The sequence below is a fragment of the Puma concolor genome, chromosome B4 (genome assembly GCF_028749965.1).
Source record: "Puma concolor isolate L17-30 chromosome B4, mPumCon1.1.hap2, whole genome shotgun sequence".
Classification (NCBI taxonomy): Eukaryota; Metazoa; Chordata; class Mammalia; order Carnivora; family Felidae; genus Puma; species Puma concolor.
The window spans coordinates 6,268,239-6,284,205 of record NC_141673.1 but is presented as its reverse complement, the minus strand read 5'-3'; the positions used below and the strand labels follow the sequence as shown (position 1 = coordinate 6,284,205).

At 52.9% G+C, this 15,967-nt stretch overlaps 1 protein-coding gene across 2 annotated transcripts in view; it reads right to left on the bottom strand.

Moving 5' to 3' along the window:
- The window catches only part of PACSIN2 (protein kinase C and casein kinase substrate in neurons 2), a 133,861-nt gene that overhangs the window by 66,948 nt on the left and 50,946 nt on the right, over window positions 1–15,967 (bottom strand). The gene's annotated exons all lie outside the window — the stretch shown is intronic.

Here is a 15,967-nt window from a genome sequence, read left to right as displayed (position 1 = left end):
GAAATCGTATCCTTCACGTGACGAAGCCGGATTCATGTTTCAATGGAACGGGTGCGTGACGTTACGCAAAGAAAAACTCACTGAACTTCAAGCTCTCGAGTACCAGGAAGGAATCCTCAGTAAGTGCTGTCCCTGGAGAGGCCGGCGGGCCACCTGTCGGCGATGCGCGGAGGGAGAGGCGGGGTCGGGCCCCCGGGGGGCTGCTGGACAGCCTGGCTGGTTTTGCGGGTGCCGACGTGCCCGGCAGAGCAGTGGACACGGAGTGAGGGTGTCTTCGTTCAGACACCTGGACACTCAGTGTTTGCTGTCTAATGGATTCCTGTCCGTAAGCACAGAACCTCCCTCCGCGATTAGAAGGATCACGCTTCTTCCTTTGGACCCACGTTCACATCCGTGGAAAAACTCAACACAATTCACAGGGCGGTAACAACTGAGTCGCGCCTCCTGAGACACACCCTCCTCGTGTCCACACCTCCTCCCTCTCCCCCTTCCCGGGCTGGCCCTCGGGACAGACACCGCTGGAACCCGCACGGTCAGGCAGGCCCACCCGGGCCTCCCCCGCAGCCCCCAGGGGCCTGCTGGGAGCTGCAGAAAAGCCACACCTCCTGGGAGGGGGGGGTGTCCCTCCTCACCGCCCTGTCTTGGGGCAGCTCTCCCCGGCCCTCCCCAGGGGCCCCTGCGACCTCCTCCCGGGCCACCCCCCTCCCTCTCGCACGACACGGGCAAGCGGGCAGTCAGGAGCCCCTCCGCTCCTTGTGCCGCCCGGAGGCGTCGGCGCCCACAGGCTGGCCTCGCCACACACACCCCTGTGGAAGGCCACCCTCCCCCCCCCCCCCCCCCCGCCCCATCCCGCCTCCACCCCCCGGGACGCGGAACCTCACTCCGCCCACCCAGCCCTCACAGCCCGCCTTCCTCCCAGAGCTGCCCGCTCTCCGGTCCTCACCCTGCCCGGTCCAATGTCCACCCGCAGCTTCCTCTCCCGTCTCTGACAGAACTGGTCAGACCAGGAGGCGAGACCATCCCGGTGTCAGAGGCGGATACTCCCCAGGCCCCCTGGCGTCAAGTCCAACCCAGGGCGGCTTCGGGCCTTCTCGCCGCCCCCTCCCCCGCCCCCCCACACCGCGTGCTCCCGCCCCCCAGTCATGCCCCAGCGTCCACCGCGCCGGGCCTCCTGCCTCTCTCCCTCTCTTCCGCCCGGGCCCCGCATGCTGGCCGGGGCTCCCCAGGGTTCCGACGCGCTGCTCTCTAGCGACACGCTCTACCTGAGCAAGCTCTTCTGTTCCCACCCGTCGAGCCATCCTTTTCCCCTCACGGCCCCCGATCTGCAGCTCCGGCCCAAAAGTCCAGACAGACGCACACGTCCCACCGCCTTCCGGACGCCTCCGCCGGGTCGCCACCCGGTCCCTGCAAATCACCTCCTGCCTTCCCCGAGACCACTCCGGTCCTCGGGTTTCCCGCATCGGGAAATGGTGCCACCGCTGCACACAGCCGCTCAAGCCAGAAAGTCCTTTTCTTCCCACACCCGAGCCCCTCCTGACCCCAGCGCACATACTCGGCGCCCAAGACCTGACAACACCAGGCCCTTGGCATCTCCTGAACCCTCCTCCTTCACCATCCCCCCGACAATGGCCACCTCCGGTAAGGCCACCACCCTCTTCCGCCTAGATCGCTAACGGCAACGGGTCTGGTCCCCCCTCCTCTCATCCTCCGTGAGGCTGCCGCGGTGCCAGACATGTCTTCTGGAAGACGAGGTTAGCTTCCGCCTGGAATCCCTCCAAGACTCGTCAGGTGGCCAGCGGGGTCTCCCGGCCCCAACCGCCGCCCCTCCCCAGCTCACCATTCCACCGCGTTCCAGTCACGCTGTGCTCAGCCACAGCGGACAACCTGTAGTGTAAGCCTAAATGTGTGAACTGAGGGTGAGTGCATGCTAGAGCGCATCGAGTGACGTATCTAATATAATCCAGGGTGGGGCCTCCAAAACCACAAGTGCCCCAAGTCTGCGGCAGCCTGAGGGTGAAGAAGGGAGAAAGATAATAAAGCCCCAGGACGTGTCAGGGCGGGGGACGCATCACAGGTCCCTCCTGGCTCCTGACTTGGTGATGGGAAAAGCACGCTGTGTGCCCCCCCCCCCCCCCCACCGGGCCATTCTACACGCGGCCCCTCACACTCACAGAAAGTCTGCAGCAGGGGCGCCTGGGTGGCGCAGTCGGTTGGGCGTCCGACTTCAGCCAGGTCACGATCTCGCGGTCCGTGAGTTCGAGCCCCGCGTCGGGCTCTGGGCTGATGGCTCGGAGCCTGGAGCCTGTTTCCGATTCTGTGTCTCCCTCTCTCTCTGCCCCTCCCCCGTTCGTGCTCTGTCTCTCTCTGTCCCAAAAATAAATAAAAAACGTTGAAAAAAAAAAAAAAAAGTCTGCAGCAGGCCCCATCCCACACGCAAACACAGGCTGAGCCACCAAGTCACCGACCTCAGGTGGCATCACCTGACTGGGGAAGGGGCTAGAGTCATTTGTGGACCCGGCCCACTCATGCCCTCCGGACACCACCTTCTCCCTTCTCCACAGCGTGGGGTGGAGGTGGGCCAGACGGCAAGGGTCTCCACGGGTCCGATTTGCTACCGCTCTGAATGTGGAAAGGGGTTATGACCTGTGGTCACCAAAATCTCCACAAAGTCCCTATCACCCACGGTTAAACACATTCAGCAGATGTGGCTTCTGCCTCACGAATGGAAGCTTTCTAGACCCGCCGCCCAGGCAGTCACGTTCAACAAAGACTCACTTCAAGGCACTGAAGAACAAGCACCCGTTGATCTGCCACCGTGTGCACCCAGCAAAGAGCCCGAGCTACGCCGCAACACGAGAAACCGCGTGCCGGGGACTGAAGCGGCGTTATTCCAACAGAATCTCGAAATGCCCTCACACAAGCCGTGTTCTACACGCGCACGCACACGCTCCTGCCAGTCTGCGGCTCCTCGCACGTCCCGCCGGCGGTCAGGGCCGGAGAGCATGTGAGGACACGTCGGCTCATCGCCACCACCGCCTCCCCGTTCTCTTCGGGGCGTCCTCGCACCCGAGCCGCAGGACCCAACGAGCGACAGATGGCCAAAGATGCGAGAGACAGCACGCGACGCAGTTCCAGAAAACGGGGCTGTCGATTCAGGCCCCTTCATCGCGCCTTCACCCCCCGAGACCCTGAGAGTGCGGCCCCTCTCCCCCGGGGCCGCCGCAGCCGGCCCTCCAGCTACATCCAACACTTCCCGAAAACTCCGTCTCTCTTCTTCTTGAGCTGCAAGTTTTCCAACTCAAGAGACACACGTGACCCCCAGAAAGGAAAAGACACGTAGGCCCAGATGAACGCCAGAAAGAGTCTTCTGGCAAAAGCAGAAGGAAAAAACATAGAATGGGTCTTGTCCTTTGTTCAGGCAAGAAAATGGGAGCATTGAACGAGGACGGACAAGATAGGGAGAGCGAGGAAGAGCCACGCAGGCCGCCGAGAGCGGTTACGGTTACGAGGCCTCCGAGGTCCGTAAAGCAGGTTCCCAAGATCCAACAAAGGGCATTACTGACAACACGCACGAGTCAGAGCGGCCTCAGGTCAAGCACTTCGGCGGCTTTCAACCCTTCCACTTTGAGGCAGCCCCTTCCAGAAGGAGGACTTCCTGTGGCACAAAGGGCCTCTGTGGGCCGCTCCCCGCCGCCTCCTTTCCCGCGCAGAGCGGGGGCACTCGGTCTTCCCTCCCTCCAAGTCAGCCCGAGTGCAGCACCTGTCCCCTACAGGGGCTGCGGCCCCGGCTGAAGGGCGAAAGTCACCCACCTGGAAACTAAGGACAGCGAGAGAGAAGCACATGGCACCCCTGGAAGCATAAATCTAGAAGGTTCCTGAAACGTGCATCTAGGATTCTTCACAAGACGCGCCGGCGTGACCTCTTCGTGGCCCAGTCACCTCGGGCAAAATACTTAAGAGGTCTGTGATGGATGCTGTTTCTCGTAACATGGAATCCAATCTCCTTCGAGCTTGAGAGGATCAAATGGCCTCTGTCTGAGACCCGGCACAGTGCCAGCGGGGGGTGGGGGGTGGGAGGTGGGGGGGTGCTCTTCGACGACAGCCAGCTACCAGAGTGAGGGTGACTACGGGCCAGCCTCGGTCAATGACGCCAGGCGCAATCACGGAGGCATCCTCCTCCTCACGGGCTTGGGAGATGCCCTGCCTCCACCACAGGGCCAAACACTAGGACAGAATTCTGCACACGGCGCTGTGGGGACACGGGAGGGTCCACACAGAGTGCGCAGGGCTGACAATTCACCGGCTAGAGAAGTAGGGAAGGGCACTCCGGATGGAGGCTCCTGGGTGGCAAAGAGGAGGGGATAAACTTCAGCCCAGGGTCACACAGGCCCTGAGGGCCAAGCCCTGGGAAGCGGCTGTGACTTTAGGAAGGGAGAGGGAACTGCCGAAGAGTGGCAGGGGGCCGGGGGGGGGGCACACCATCCAGCCTGGCGGCACGAGTCACTCCTTACGCTGCACGAAGACTGACTTGTGTTGCTCTGTGTGGCTCCTCTCCTCGCAACAAAAAGGAGCCCGTCCTGGTAAGAGAGTCGGCGGGAAACCACCAACTAGACAGCACTGTGACAGCCCGTCACAGTCACAGCCGTCAGGAAATAAGCTGCTAGAATACTCCTCAAGCAGTGCTGTGAATATGTGCCTTTGAAGTTAAAAAACAAAACAAAACAAAAAAAACAAAGTCATGCAAACCACAAAAGGAGTTGGTTTTTAAGTATTATGCACTTGGCTATGGTGTCACTTTCTCAAGACAGTCTTCCATTTCATTCAGATGCACCAGCCGGAGTCAAAGCAGTCTGTTCCTGGGGCACCTGGGTGGCTCAGTCGGTTGAGTGGCCGACTTCGGCTCAGGTCACGATCTCACAGTTCGTGGGTTCAAGCCCCGCGTCGGGCTCTGTGCTGGCAGCTTGGAGCCTGGAGCCTGCTTTGGACTCTGTGTCTCCCTCTCTCTCTCTGCTCCTCCCTGCTCATGCTCTGTCTCTGTCTCTCAATATAAACATTAAAAAAAAAAATTAAAAAAAAAAAGCAGCCTGTTACAGAGAAGGTACAGGGCCAGCTTGGAGCCGCTATGACACGCTGACAACTGAGTTCTAACGTGACAGTGAGTTTATTTTTTAAAAAGTTCACATGATACGAAGGACTCTCCAGTGGTTTGGGAAAATGAAGAGGGAACCTATCCAGCAGCAATCTGAAACTAATGAGCTACAAGCAAACACAAAACAAAGAGCTAAAGTCTCCACCAGACAGGGAGAAAGAGCAGGGCTTGAACTAGCTGTGACAGGTGCAACTTTTAGCTCCTAAACCTCATTCTCTGTACACGTAAAGTGGGGACAAACATGGCCAACCTACTTGATGGGGAAGTTATGAGACACTTAAATGACACTTCACATGTGAGTGCCGCATTTACGAGGCACTCAGTAAGTGTTCACTCTACCTGCCTGTCCCTGGTCCAGCTCCTCCTGGGCTCTCTGGCCCGCATGGCAGATGTCACTCGCGTAAAGCAGGACTCATGTGCTCGTTCCTTAGTTATGCTACAGAAAACTCCAGGAACACAAAACAAAAAGCTGTAATATTAAGCCTCTTCTATATTTTTTTTCCCGATGCTACCTGCCAAATAAACATTTCCAGTTACCAGATTACAGAAAAGAATGACCTTCCCATTTATGACAAAATACTTAATTACCATATATAATATTATCTGAGAAGCCCTAAAGAAAATGCTTTACTACCTTAACTTCAGTTATACTACCAGGCACACATCTATGCTCATATGTGCACACACACTCTCTCTCTCTCTCTCTCACACACACACACACATACACACACACACACACACACACACACACACACGCACACACACACACACACACACACGCAGGCAGGAAGGCAGGCAGGAAGAGCCTATCCTGAATAAAGAGCATTTGTTGGTTTGGCTGGCTCAAGAAATAGCCAACTTTTTAAACGTTTTCCATAAAATATGTAATTTATTCTGATAAACTCAGTAAGATTATAAATCAAAACAAGGATATTCTTTATAATTTCATGTACGTTCATCCCAATATTCTAAAAACGTGGACTTTCTTTTACTTATTTTGTAATTTTTTTTTTATTGTTCTTAAAGCATGGACTATCTGAGTGCCAAGAAACCTCGCTGGGGGCTGGGAGAAGGGAGCAAAGCGAGTCCGTAACCAGACCAGCCCTGCAGTCCAGGAGCTCATAGTGCAGCCGGAAAGAGAAGACAAGGCCACACCTGATTCGGGGACAGAGAGGAGAGAAGACGGAGGCCAGAGGACGGGGGAGGGGTGGACGGGAGAGCAATTTGGAAGAGGAAGGGGGAGGCCTGCGGCCAGGTGAGAGTGAGGATGTGGTACTCCAACCGAGGCATGGGCTCCGAGGCTGGACACAGACTGGCGAGGGCACCCAACGCCCACCAGGGCACAGGTGGCTATGCCGTGGCACCTGCCATCTACATTGCTGATGACTTTAGCTTATTTAAAAATAGGGGTTTAAGGGGCACCTGGGTGGCTCAGTCAGTTGTGCATCCGACTTCGGCTCGGGTCGTGATCTCGCGGTCTGTGAGTTCGAGCCCCACGTTGGGTTTTTGCGCTCGTGTGGCGGAGCCTGCTTCAGATTCTATGTCTCCCTCTCTCTCTGCCCCTCCCCCGTTCACACTGTCTCTCTCAAAGGTAAACAAATGAACATTGAAAATACATATATGTATATAAACATATGTACATACACACACATGTTTAAGAGTAGGTGATTACCCAGAAAAACAGTCCAGAAGGTTATGTACCAAAATGTGAAATGCTTCATTCAACAAAGAGTACTGAAGGCTGACGAAGCTCCAGGCACGGGGGAGGCAAAGCACATGGGGCACGGGGGTGAAGGGGTGAGACAGTCCCCGCTGACGTTGCAGGGGCCAGAGCGCTTCCAGACAGACCAGGAGGTAACGCAGTGGCAGGCGGTGTTGGGGGGAGGGGACAGAGTGTTGCGATCTACTGTAGACAGCATGGCGGTCAGCGAAGGTTTTCCTGAGAAGGAGACACTTGAGCAAATAGTTGAATGAATGCTAACATTTATTCACACCCCTCCAGACGGTGGAACGTGTGAGTTTGGGAGGTGGGTTTTGTTTTTGTTTTTGTTTTTTGTATATCTGTATTTCTTAATTTTTCTGCCCTAAGAATATTGGTTGGGTCTCTTTTGAAAATTCAAAAGGAAAATAAGGCAGCACCGAGGCACCTTCTGTAACTTCCGTAATCATGAAATGTAAGATTTCTGGTAAAGGAGTCCATGTCCCTTATCTTCAAGTCACCGATAATTGGCCCGGTGTCACTCACACTCGCTCAGCACAAGTGCCCACACTGCCTTTCCTCTTCTGTGACTTGAAGCCCCGGCCCCTCTGATGCTTCCTGACTTCACTTGCCCAGCACAGACCTCTCCCCTGAGCTCCACTCCAGCACAGCCCCAAGCACTGGCTCAGCATCAACTCCTCGGCACCCCACGGGCCTCTCTGACACACCGCCCAAAACTCAGCCCTGGCTCCTCCCCCCTCGGACAGGCTCTTACCCAGTCTTCCTCCTTCAGTAAAGCGCCCCATCACCTACGCACCTTTGCTTCCTTAAGACAAATGCCTCCATGCCACCCCGATGCCTCTCCTGCCCTCACACCCCACATCTCTCTGTTTCAGGGCCACGGTGTGGTCACCTCACACCATCTCTGCTTCGGCTAGCCTGGGTCAAGCCAGCGAACTTACAACTTGCCAAGAGCTGCCGGCCGTGTCTTTTAGCGTGCCGGAAAATGCTAATCACCGATCTACACTCCCCTCCCTGACCTACAAGGTCCCCTGCAAACTGGTCCGGGCTTCCAGCTCCGGCGTCAGTTCCTTCCAACCGCGACCCCTGCCTGGCTCCTCCAGCTACAATGACCTTCCTGTGGGCCTCCAAATGCACCAGGCTTAGGCCTACCTTCACACCTGCTTCCTCTGCCAGGAACACCCCTCCTCCAGGCTCTACAGGTTTTGCTGCCTCAAATCATCACACATCTGCTCACATATCACCTTCTTTTAAAAAGCCTAACACGTCCCCATTCCTCTGACACATCAGCCCCTAAACTCGGCTTTATTTTTTAAATAACACTCAGGCTCCCAGGCCAAATTATGTATTTATATACTGTCTCTCTCCAGCCACAAGAATGCAAGTTCCTGAAGAACGAGAACTGTGTCTATTTCACCCCTGCATCCTTAGCACTAATGCACAACAGGAGCAAAAATAAACACGTCTGGAATGAACGAGTCAAGGAATGTGCTAGGCTCTGGCACAAACACAGAGTATGACAGGACAGGCTTCTGTTTTCAGCAGCAAGGCAAACCAGATATCTTAATGAGTTTCCCACTGAAAAAACTGAAAAGCTGAATAAAATAGAACTGCATCACTTGATTATGCTCCAAAATATAATAAAGGAATCCAAAGACACGAAAAAGGCAAATCTGAAGAAGAAATATAAGGAGGGGGCACCTGGGTGGCTCAGTCGGTTAAGCGTCTGACTTCGGCTCAGGTCATGATCTCGCAGTCCGTGAGTTCGAGCCCCACATTGGACTCGGTGCCGACTGCTCAGAGCCTGGAGCCTGCTTCGATTCTGTGTCTCCCTCTCCCCCCACAAAATGAACAGGGGAGGGGAGGGGAGGGGGGGGAGGGGAGGGGAGGGAAAGAGAAGTAGATAAGTCACCTTTCCTTCTGAGGTAATAAAGAGAGACAAAGAAAGAAAATATAAAACAAAGATTAAAGACTTGGAAAAAACAGTGAAGCCTAACTTAACATCTAAGAAAGTTCCAGAAGGAGACATTTTTTTAAGTTTACTTATTTATTTATTTATTTTTTTTTTTAATTATTTTTTTTTCAACGTTTATTTATTTTTGGGACAGAGAGAGAGCATGAACGGGGGAGGGGCAGAGAGAGAGGGAGACACAGAATCGGAAACAGGCTCCAGGCTCCGAGCCATCAGCCCAGAGCCTGACGCGGGGCTCGAACTCACGGACCGCGAGATCGTGACCTGGCTGAAGTCGGACGCTTAACCGACTGCGCCACCCAGGTGCCCCAAGTTTACTTATTTATTTTTGACAGAGAGAGAGAGAGAACGTACGCACGCACGCACACACGCACACACAAGCAGGGGAGGGGCAGAGAGAGAGGGAGACACAGACTCCAAAGCAGGCTCCAGGGTGCGAGCCGTAAGCACAGAGCCGGATGCGGGGCTCAAACTCATGAACCATGAGATCATGACCTGAGCCAAAGTTGGACGCTTAACCAACTGAGCCACCCAGGAGGCCCCAGAGAATTTAATTTCTAAACTGAGAGAGAAAATGGAGGTGGAGGGCATGATGGAACTCAATCGAAACAAAAGACCAAAACAAAACAAAACACCTCACCAGAACTGTAGCAAACAGAAAGCACAGGGAACAAGAAAAGGCTGCTTCTTATCACCACTTCTAATCGAACTATGCTGGAGGCACTGGCCAGTGCAATAAGGAAACTCAGTAAAATGAGAAAAGAAGAAACAAAGCATCACTATTCGTAGATGCTGTGGTTTTAGCAGGGCTGAAGGGCACCGGAAGGACATCCAGAGCAAGGGCTCTCAGCCGCCACGGACGAGCTAGCTAAGCGCAGGGCCGGGGGCTGGAAGCATTCACTTTCATCTACCACGAGGGAGGAACCACTTACTTTACCGACGAAGAAATGAGACTCAGGGAAGCTAAAATCTCATGCCCAAGGCCACCTGGCAAGTAAAGGGTTGGTTTTGCAATTAAGTCTATCTGTCCCCAAAGCCTACCACGGTGGCTGCCAGAGAGAGAGACAAACCGCAGGGTAAGCACCGTGGGTACTCTCTCGTGTGACCGCCAGTTGTCCGGAACACAAACAGAAGACGAAAGGCAGGGAGGGAGCGAGCGAGCAAGCGAGCAGGCGCTAGGTCTGCGGGCTGCAGAGGAACGCTCAGGCGGGGAATGACGTTCTGCAGGGAGAGGGTGCAGACGCGAAGGTAAAACGGTACCTTCAAAGGGGTAGGATCAAAGGGGCGATGGGGGAGGAGAAGAGGGAAGAGCTCGATACCAGGAGGCAAAACCGGTGCCAGAGGCTGGGCCCCTTGGAGGCCACACTAGGGATCTGGGCTCCTCTGGAAGGCGGCGGGGAGGGACCTGGTCAAGGTCCGGGAAGGAAAAGTTCCCTCCGACGGAGAGTGGAGCCCAGACCACGGAGCCTCTGAGAGCCGAGCCGCCCAAGCCACCAGCCACCAGCCACCGCACTCGTGAGCTGCAGCTAGTACACCTGAGGAACTGTCCCCTTCATCACAGCGACTCTTCATTCATTTTCGTATAAACAGCCACGTGTGCTTAGCGCAGTGCAGCTCTACAGGTTACAGAGGAAGCAAGAGAAACGGTTAGGAGAGCAGGACTGAGGACGGTCTGGAAGAACAGAGGGCTTCGCGAACGATTATGCCAGGAAAGGGGGGGGGGGCGGGGCAGGGAGGGTAATGGGGATTAAAAATTCCTAATTTTGGAGGCAAGGTAGAAAGTAATGCCGCAAAGGAAAACAGAAGGTTCAGAAGAAAGAACTGGTTTCGGATGAAAATAACTGGTTTGGGCCTGATAAGTCAGAGGCGCCTGCAGGGCATCCACACGTGTGCCACAGGCCAGCCGAGTCACACCCCAAGTGTGGCAGACGCCTTCTGATGTCCCTGCCTCCACACACACTGTTTCCTCCAGCTCCCTTGTGTGCCTGACAGGCCCCTCTCTCTGAAACCCACCAACAAACTGTGAAGTTTTCCCCAACCTCCCCACCCCGCACAGTAGAATAAGGCCCCTCCAGGTCTATAAGGAGATTTATCACCCTGGCATTTGGAAGTCTCTAGCCCAACGGACTGCGAGCTCTTCAGGGGCAAGAACTCAGTCTCTACCATCACGCACCCCAGGGCCCTAGCACAAGACGGGAGGCACACTCGGGACGAGAGGCTCTGCCAAGTGGGTGAACTGAACGTATGAACGCACGCGGGCACAAACGAGCCAATCACCTGGAGCAGCCACCCAGCAGCCCGGTGACCTGTCTCCCCGGGTGGTCCCCTGATGGACAGTTGGAAATAAGCACGGAGCTCGCTCAGGTGGCCGCACGGCCATCACTGAAAGCAGTCAGGTGCCAGGGTGACCACGGTCTACGTGAGCCTCGCCGGGACAGCAGCCACCATCCCGGCCTCGCACTCTTCGGCCTCGGCAGTCTACTGGCTGCTCCCGGGAGGAAATGTAAGGCTTGGAGTTCAACATCGACCGTGCAAAGACTTCTCCCCCGCAAGTGGCCCCGCTGCTTCTCTGCACGGCCTCGGGGCCTTGCTGCATATGACACACTCCCTGCACAGTGCAGGCCAGACCTAAGTGAGCCTGCACGGAACAGGCTCACAGGCGCTGAGTTACCAGAACACTTCCGCCTTCCAGCTCAACAGATACTAGGTCATCGGACCACTGTGCCCTGTGCTATGTTTTCTTTGTGTGTCGGTTCATAGTGAAAAGAACCATAAAGAGGTCACTTTGTCGTCCCCGAGCTGCCCTGTGCCTCATTTATCTCGCTGTACTAGCCCTACCGGTACTGAACACAAAGACAGAATTCCAAGTTGGGAAGGTCAACATTTTATTAGCCTATTAATTACACCAACAACATCTTGTCAAATAGGCAAAATCATTCTCCCCTGATCCCCCTTAAGGACTCCACTGTGGAACAGTCCTGGTGGGAAACAAGACTGAGTAGGAAATTCATTGCACTGGCTTCATGGGGGGTTAAAAAAAAAAAGAAAATTTTAGTCCCCTACTATTATGACGGCCATAATATGTGTGCCATTGGCACACATTTCATATTCAGGATACTTTCCGTGAGACTCTTTAAGTTAACCAAAAATAGAACGATATGCTTCACGAGTCCACATACAGAGTCACTTCTTTTGATTCACTGATGACAGAGTCTAATGAGAAAAAAACTGAGGCCAGATTCCCAGGGCTAGAGGAGACATTAAATAAGCACCCAGTCTGTCACCTGGTGCCCAGGCAGAATGCAAGATGCAAATGCACTTAGACCAGCCTGGTGACACAGGACTATACTGCCTTCAAAGGCAACTCCCGTGGAAAGGGGACCATTGCAACTCGTTTATTCATTCAAATCCACAGTCCGTGTTTTCCATGATTATTTCCCCTCATACTGTGTCTCTCACACACACACACACACACACACACACACACACACACACACACACTCTCTCTCTCTCTCTCTCTCTCTCTCTCTCTCTCTCTCTCTCTCCTCTTTACCTGGCTCTAGGACCTATGATCTAGCTGGGATACTGGAAAAAGGTTTTCCAAGGTGACCACTCAGAGCTGTCCTGGAGAGAAGCCCCGGACAGAGACGGAAGTGAGGAAGGCCCATGCCGGCAGCACAAAGTCTCAGAGGCTTCTGGGCCAAAAGCAGCCCCAGGGGCCATCCTCAACCCCTCCTCGGTCTGCAGCAAAGCCAGCACCATACCTGTTTCACATCTTTAAATTCTCACGTATACCAGAGTCCACACTAATGTGAGCGGAAGCCAGGAGCAAGGAGGAATGCCAGTTACCTACTGACTAGGGCAATGGTACGTAAATTACATATTTACAGATACATGTATTTATATACACAGTTACGAATATACACACATGTATATTAAGAAGGCCAATACATACGAAGAAAAGGAAACCAATGTACCGAAAATATGACAGTAAAGGTAAAATGCTAACTGGGGAGCCAAGGGAACTCAATTATGGGAGAAGCGAACCAAGCCACTCCCTGCTCACCCTTTCTTTAACCCCTGGGTGAGGTCGCCTGGCTCTGCCACTGAAAGCAGCAGCTTCTCAAGGATAATGACAAAGGCGCCTGCCAGAACAGGAGGGAAACACAGCGCCGAACCTCCGCGTAAAAACATTGCTCGCGTGTCCTACTCACACTTAGGGTTTATAAATTAAAATACGCATAAAGTTACTGACCACAATTCCGAATACGAGTATTCATGAAAATGCCTGTTTCTGGGGGCACGTGGGGGGCTCAGGGGGTGAAGCGTCTGACTCTTGATTTCGGCTCAGATCACGATCTCAAGGTTCGTGGGTTCGAGCCCCACGTCAGGCTCCGTGCTGCTGGTGTGGAGCCTGCTTGGGATTCTGTCTCCTTGTCTCTCTGCTCCTCCCCTGCTCTCTCTCTCTCTCTCTAAAAATACATAAACGTTTTTAAAAAAATTTTTTAATAAAAAAGAAAAAAAGAAGAAAACGCCTATTTCCCTGTAGCATATTTGTTTCAGAAATTCTTGAAGGCATATACTCTTAAATACTTCAAAAAATACAGATAAGTACTATTCTGTGAGCCTCTACAAGGGATTGGAGGTGGCTCTGGACAGTGGGAGCATATCAGGGTCTAAGAACAGTTAGTTACCTACTGCTCTCGGTAGGTCTCTATCTGCATCTAATTCGCATACCTGAATTTCAGGATTCAAATTCCATTTTTAGGAGAGACTGTTTTAATTGATTCTGGAAAGCTGTGAGTGAATTCCACTGTTATATATTAAATTGTTACCCTTTTTTTTTTTAACATGATAACCTTTTGTTTTAAAGTTTGCCACATTCCAAAACCTAGGCTGTCCAGACTTAGCGCCATCGGTAACTCCCTCAGAGGGACCAAGATGTCCCCAGGCTTGAGGTTTGTTTTTTGGTTTTTTTCCCCCACATCCTCAAGAATCCCCTTTCAAAGAACCACGTACTTTTGTCTGTTTCTTGTATTCTTGTGAACTTATTAAGTTTGGATCTCTGGGGGCACCTGGGTGGCTCAGTCGTTGGAGGCGCCTGACTCTTGGTTTCAGCTCAGGTCATGATCTCACAGTTCCTGAGTTCGAGCCCTGCATCAGGCTCACGCTGACAGCGGGGAGCCTGCTTGGGATTCTCTCTCCCTCTCCCTGCCCCTCCCTCCCTCCCTCCCTCCCTCTCTCAAAATAAATAAATAAACTTTTAGAAGTTTCGATTTCTCAGCTAGCAGGTGATCATATAATGAGGTATACTTATAACACTTATAACAGGCCTGGTTTAGGGGCGAAGCAAGAACTTTATACCATAGAGAACTCTAGTTTTAAGAAGAAATCTCTCTCAGAGACAGAAATGTCAGCTCACTTTGGGCTTCAGGTAATTCACTGTAGACCTGTACCAGGTGGTGCTGGCTTTGGGAAATTGCTGCAAAAAAGCTGAATACTTGAAAATGAGACAAATGAAAACGGCCTCATCAGAAGAGAAAAGCCATTCTTGACCAAGTCCTATTAATCGTGAGATAATGTGTGGAGAAAGCAGGGAGAAGAGAGGCCAGTGGCCCACAAGCTACCAACAACAAGCTGTGTGACCTTGGCCAAGTCAACAAGGCGTGTCGCATTGCCTCTGGCTTCATTCCTTTGCTTTAAAAAAAAAAAAAAAAAAAAAAAGAAGGGCCTGACTATACTGCCCGCAAGAGCCACTGCAACCCTAAATATCATGTTCCCATCTCTTTATGCCACCAAATGAATAGCAGAATTATGTGGCGGGACGAAACAGAGGACTAATGATGTATAAAAAGGGTGGGGGGGGAGGGGAGGCTTATTTTTATTACGGGCATCAATCTCAGACCTGCAAGACATGTTTCAGTCTGAAGTTATGACACCTCTCTGTTACTTTCCATAAACACAGCATTTAAAGTTCATCTAGAATTCAGTAAGATATCTTAGTGTGAAGAAGGAAAAGAGTTTGAGGAGCTACCCAGAATTACAACAGGAAGGGCAAAACCTGTGGACCTCATTAAGGTCTGAGGAAAATAGTATATATTTGGGAGATTTCTAAAAACAGAAAGCACATTGGGGCGCCTGGGTGGCTCAGTCGGTTAAGCGTCCGACTCCAGCTCAGGTCATGATCTTGCAATTTGTGGGTTCGAGCCCCACATCGGGTTCTGTGCTGACAGCTCGGAGCCTGGAGCCTGCTTCTGACTCTGCGCCTCCCTCTCTCTCTGCTCCTCCCCCGCTCATGCTCTCTCTGTCTCAAAAATAAATAAAAATATTAAAACAAAAAAGCAAAAAACAGGAAAGCATAACCCTGAAAGTGTCTGAAATACGCAAATCGTACAAGGTGACGGCCTAACAGGAAAATATGCTTCTCTGTGTGGCACAGGCTGAGCCAGCAGGGCACTTTCTGGAGAACAGAAAGGACCCGGACGCTGCCTTTCTAATGTTCACGGCGACAGGTAATCCAAAAAGTACATTCACTTTGCAATCGATCACTCAAGCGCCAGGAGCTTAAAAGCCCTTCTAACCAGAAGCACTTTGAGTCCTGCATACACAATAAGGAGGAAGCCACAATTTTTTAATTCCAGAACACGACTTCCAAGATAGGAAACAACGCAATACACACATGAGGCTGCTCGGTTATGGAAACAATGGAGCTTTTTGCCCTCCGCTATCCACTAAAAATAAAAACACAGGGGCTAGTGACAGCAGTCAGAAGGGGCCGAGCGCACAGGGCCCGGCTGCGGGGAGGAATAAGAAAGAACTGACCGAGGAGGAGGGCGGGGGGCCCTTGGAGCGAGCCACAGGCTAACTGTGGGAGTCTGGGGCAGGCGGCCGTGAAACAATTAGTGTCCGGAGCAGCGAATTTGGTCGCCTCTTCTCACAAGTCCCATTTTCACGTCTGCAGGTTAGATTTGGCTGCGAAGAAAAGAAAGGGCAGCACGCAAAGACAGAATGTGCCCGACGGCAGGAGAAGGAACCAACCCCTGTCAGCAGTTAACTCAAGGAACTCATCTGCTACCCGGTGAGAAAAAAAATACAGCTGGGAGTGTGTAAGCTGGTCTAAGCCAGG